The sequence below is a fragment of the Rattus norvegicus genome, chromosome 1, assembly GCF_036323735.1.
Source record: "Rattus norvegicus strain BN/NHsdMcwi chromosome 1, GRCr8, whole genome shotgun sequence".
Lineage (NCBI taxonomy): Eukaryota > Metazoa > Chordata > Mammalia > Rodentia > Muridae > Rattus > Rattus norvegicus.
The window spans coordinates 248,572,935-248,578,934 of NC_086019.1; positions in this window are offsets into that span (position 1 = coordinate 248,572,935).

The window sequence follows — 6,000 nt, forward strand, 5'->3', positions numbered from 1 at the left end:
CACTTTACAACATACTAAGATATAGCATTCATTTAACAAAAGAGGATGAACTGAAGTACTTTGAGATTGAATCTTTTTGTGTTTGCAGGCCATTCACATGAAAACTCTGATTGTTAGTATTTTACTGTATTTAGAAAAGAGAGTGTTAAAACCTGTTCATGTAGAAATTAAACACACACACACACACACACACACACACACACACACACACATATAATTATTTGAAAGCGCTAGACAATATCATCCAGCATGCTAACAAACTAACAGCCATAAATTTTCTAATACAAAAACATATAAAGGTGACTATGACTTACAATACAGAAGATACATAGGGAAATATCAGTCAATGAAATTGTTTCTAGTTTTTAAGCCTATCACTTTACTAGTTTCAATGTGTGAATAAATTTTGAATATTTGTGTTGAAATGTGTTTTAGTAGGTTATACATAAAAATATTAAGTCCTTTGAAAGAAGGAAATAATAACATTTTGAAATCATGCTAAAATAGGTATACTATAATTGATTTAAAAAAGTCTATTACAATCAGCTGGAAACTGAAAATAATCCTTCATAACAGTTACCAAAAGGTACAAAGGTGATTGTAGAAGAAGAATTAGAAACGGGAGTGACAGCACCCAGAGCTGACCAGGTCAAAACAGCTCTCTGTACCCAGATTCCATGGTGGAGAGTACTGGACTATCAGAAATAAGACAATCCTGAGAGGACATGGGAGACCAGCAAGTCTGTTCACATGTGTGGCCCAAGAGAAACCCACCTTGAGCCCTCTTGACAGAGGAACCTAAGAACAATCAGAAACAGGGTTCTTCCAGTCCTGAAAGGGTCCTGTCCAGAGCTGAAAGCCAGTCTCCTGGAGCACTGACACACTTGAGAGCAGAGGAAAGACAACTACTTCTACTCCAAGAAACCCACTGAGAGCACTCGGGACACAGGAACTTTGGAGCAGTCTGGGATAGGATACTTCCAGTCTCTGCCTGCACCCTCAGCTGACCCAGTGCCACAGATCTCTGTGTCAGTTCCCCAATGGAGAGAGCAGGACTCTCAGAAGTATGAACAATCCTGAGAGCACAGGGCAGATAATCACTTCTGCTCACATTCCTGGCCAAAGAGGAACCTGCCTGGAGCCCTCTGCACACAAGAACTGAGATACAATCTGGGAGAGGATCCTTCTACTTTCTGCTTGCACCCAGAGCTGACTCTGTGACACAGCTCTCTGTACCCATATACTGCAGGAAAAAAGCTGGTGTCCAGCAGTGCTGCACACAGGCTTACAGGAGGGTGAAGCCACTGTTAGAGACAGCAAGAACAGCTAACACTAGAAATAACCTAATGGCAAGAGGCAAGCAGAGGAAATTAAGCAACAGACACCAAGTCTACCTGTCATTATGTGCCCAGTTCTACAACCAAAGCAAAGAGTGGGTATCACAACAAACTAGAAAAGCAGGATTTGTATTTAAAATCACATCTCATCATAATGATAGAGGACTTTTAAAAGGACATAAATAACTGCCTTAAAGAAATACAGAACAACGCGGGTAATCAAGTAGAAACCCTTAAAGAGGAAACATAAAAATCCTTTAAAGAATTACAGGAAAACACAACCAAACAGCTGAAGGAACTTAACAAAACCATCCAGGATCTAGAGATGGAAATAAAAAGAGTAAAGAAATCATAAAAGGGGACAACCCTGGAAGAAAAACCCTTAGGAAAGAAATGAGGACTCATAGACACAAGCACCACCAAGAGAATACAAGGGATAGAAGGGAGAATCTCAGGGGCAGAAGATACCATTGAGACAACCATGAAAAATTGTAAAATGAAAAAAGTTCCTAATTCAAAATATCCAGGAAATACAGGACACAATGAAAAGATTAAACCTAAGGATAATAGGTATAGAAGAGAGTGAAGATTCCCAAATTGAAGGGCGAAAAAATATATTGAATAAGATTATAGAAGAAAACTTCCCTAACCCAAGGAAGAGATTCCCACAAACATACAAGATGCCTACAGAACTCCAAATAAATTGGACCAGAAAAGAAATTCCTCCTATCACATAATATCCAAAACACCAAAGCCACAAAACAAAGGAGAATATTAAAAGCAATAAAGGAAAAAGGTCAAGTAACATATAAAGTCATACCTATGGGAATTACACCACACTTCTCAACTGAGACTGTGAAAGCCAGAAGATCCTGGGCTAGTAAGACACAGAATACAAGAGAAAACAAATGCCAACCCAGGATTCTATATCCAATAAAACTCTCCAGTAACACAAATGGAGAAACCAAGTTATTCCATGACAAAACCAAATTTACACAAGGTCTTTTCACAAATCCAGCCCTACAAAGGATAATACAAGGAAAATTCCAATAGAAGGAGGGAAATATACCCTAGAAAAAGCAATAAAATAATCTTCTTACAAGAAAAGAAGAGAACCATAAAAACATAATTCTCCCACTAACAACCAAAATAACAGGAAACAATAATCACTATACCTTAGTATCTCTTAACATGAGAGGGCTCAATTACCCATTAAAAAGACATAGACTAAAAGGCTGTATATTAAAAGAGGACCCTGCATTTTTGCTGCATACAGGAAATACAGCTCAGTGGCAAAGATAGGCACTACCTCAGAGTAAAAGGTTAGAAAACAATTTCCAAGCAGTGGTACCAAGAAACAAGCTGCAGTAGCCATTTATATCCAAAAAATTGACTTTCAACCAAAAGTTATCAAAAAAGATAAGAAAGGACATTTCATATTTGTCAAAGGAATTATCCAACAAGATCAGCTCTCACTTCTGAACATCTATGCTCCAAATGCAAGTGCACCTACATTCATAAAAGAAACCTTACTGAAGCTCAAAACATACATTGCACCTCCCACATTAATAGTGGGAGCTTTCAACACTGCACTCTCATCAATGGACATATCATAGAAACAGAAACTAAGCAGAGACTCAGGGAACTTAACAGAAGTTAGGAAGCAAATGGATTTAACAGATACTTGTAGGACATTTCATCCTAAAACAAAAGAATATAACTTCTTCTCAGCACCTCATAATACCTTCTCCAAAACTTACCATATAAAGTGGTCACTAAACATGTCTCAAAAGATACAAAAAAAGAAAGAAAGAATTCCATGCAACCTACCAGATCACCACGGAGTAAGGCTGGTCTTCAATGACAACAAAAACTCAGGAAAGACCACATAATCATGAAAGCTGAACAACACTCTGTTCAAAGATAAATCTGTCAAGGGAGAAATAAAGAAAGAAAATAAGGACATTTTAGAATTTAATGAAAATGAAGGCACAACATATCCAACCTTAAGGCAGACAATAACAGCAGTTCTAAGAGGAAAACTCATCTCTGAGTGCCTCCAAAAAAAAATAGAGAGAGCATAGACTATCAGCTTGACAGTACAACTTAAAGCTTTAGAACAAAAAGAAGCAAATATACCCAGGAGGAGTAGACAGCAGGAATAATCAAACTCAGAACTGAAATAAGCCCAAATAGAAACAAAAAGAAATATACCAAGAATCAACAAAACCAGGAGCTAGTTCTTTGAGAAAATCAGCAAGATAGATAAATCCTTAGCCAGACTAACCAGAGGGCACAGAGAGAGTATCCAAATTAAAAAATCAGAAAAGAAAAGGGAGACATAAAAACAGAGTCTGAGGAAATTCTAAAAATCATCAAACCCTACTACAAAAGCCTATACTCAACAAAACTGGAAAATCTGAAAAAAACGGACAATTTTCTAGACAAGTACCAGGGATTAAAGTTAAATCAGAATCAGATAAACCATCTAAACTCTCCTGTAACCCTTAAAGAAACAAACACAGTCATTGTAAGCCTCTGAAATGGAAAAATCAAAACAAAAACAAAAAAGCCCAGAACCAGATGGGTTTAGTTGAGAACTCTATCAGACTTCAAAGAAGACCTAATACGAATATTCTTGAAACTCTTCCATGAAGCAGAAACAGAAGGAACATTACCCAATTCGTTCTTTGAAGCCACAAGTATGCTTATGCCTAAGCCACAAAAAGACTCGGGAAAGAAAGAAAACTTCAGATCAATCTCCCTTATTAACATTGATGCAAAAATACTCAATAAAATTCTTGCAAACAAAATCCAAGAACACATCAAAATAATCATCCATCATGGTCAAGTAGGCCTCATCCCACCTATGTAGGGATGGTTCAATATATGGAAATCCATCAATATAATCCACTATATAAACAAACTCAAGGGAAAAAAAGTATTATCATCTCATTAGATGATGAGAAATCCTTTGACAAAATTGATCACCCCTTCATGACAACAGTCTTGGAAAGATTAGGACCCATACCTAAGCATAGTAAAAGCAATATACAGCCAACCAGTAGCCAACATCAAACTAAATGGAGAGAAACTTGAAGCAATCCCACTAAAATAAGGGAATACACAAGGCTGTCCCTGCTTTCCCTACATTTTCAATATAGCACTCAAAGGTCTAGCCAGAGCAATCAGACAATGAAAGGAGGTCAAAAGAATACAAACTGGAATGGAAGCAGTCAAAATATCACTATTTGCAGATGACCCCCAAAGTTCCAGCAGAGAATTTCTAAGCCTGATAAACAACTTCAGCAAAGTGGCAAGATATGAAATTAAATCAAACAAATATCTATCCTTCGACTCAACAGAAATACAGGTTGAGAAAGAAATTAGAGAAAGGAAACCCTTCATAAAAATCATAAATAATATAAACTACATAGGTGTGACATTAAATAAGCAAGTAAATGATCTGTATGACATGAACTTAAAGTCTCTGACGAAAGAAATTAAAGAAGATCTCAAAAGATGGGAAGATCTCCAATGCTCCTAGATTAGAAGAATATTGTAAAAGCACCCATTTTGCCAAAAGAAGTCTACAGATTCAATGTAATCCCCAACAAAATTCAAACTCAGTTCTTCATGGAGTCAGAAAGAGCAATTTGCAAATTCATTTGGGGTAAAAAAACTTAGAATAGCAATAACTATGCTCAACAATAAAAGTACTTCTGGGGGAATCACCATACCTCACCTCAAGCTGTATTACAGGTAATGGTGATAAAAACTGTATCGTATTGGAAGATAGACAGACAGGTTGATAATGGAATGTAACTGAAGAACCAGAAATGAACCCCCACAGGTAAGGTCACTTGATCATTGACAAAGGAGGTAAAACTATACAGTGGAAAAAAGATAGCATTTTTCAACAAATGGTGCTGGTTCAACTGACAGTCAGCATGTAGAAGAATGCAAATTGATCCATTCTTATTCCTGTATCCAAATCTCAAGTCCAAGAGGATTAGGACATCTAAATAAAACCCAATACACTCAAACTAATTGAATAAAAATTGGGGAAGAGCCTCAAACATATAGGCACTGTGGAAATTTTCCTAAACAGAACACCAATGGCTTATGCTGTATGATCAAGAATTGACAAATGGGACCTCATAAAACTTCAAAGCTTATGTAGGGCAAAGGATACTCTCATTAGGACAAACCAACAAACAACATACTTGGAAAAGATCTTTACCAACCCTACCTCAAATAACGGACTAATATCCAATATATACAAAAAAATTCATTAAGTTCAACTCCAGAGAATCTATATAATCCTATTAAAATGGTGTACAGAGATAGAAAAAGAATTCTCAGCTGAGTAATATCGAATGGCTGAGAAGTACCTAAAGAAATGATCAACATCCTTTGTCCTCAGGGAAATTCAAATCAAAATAACCCTGAGATTCCACTACATAATAGTCAGAATGGCTAAGGTAAAAAGAAAATAACCTGGTGACCACAAGTGCTTGGGGATGGTGGTGGAACTGTCAGCTGGAACCACTCTAGAAATCAATCTGGAGTTTTCACATAAAATTAGATATGGTACTACCTGAGGACCCAGCTACACTAGACCTGGGCATATACCGAAACGATGCTCTCCAACATATAACAA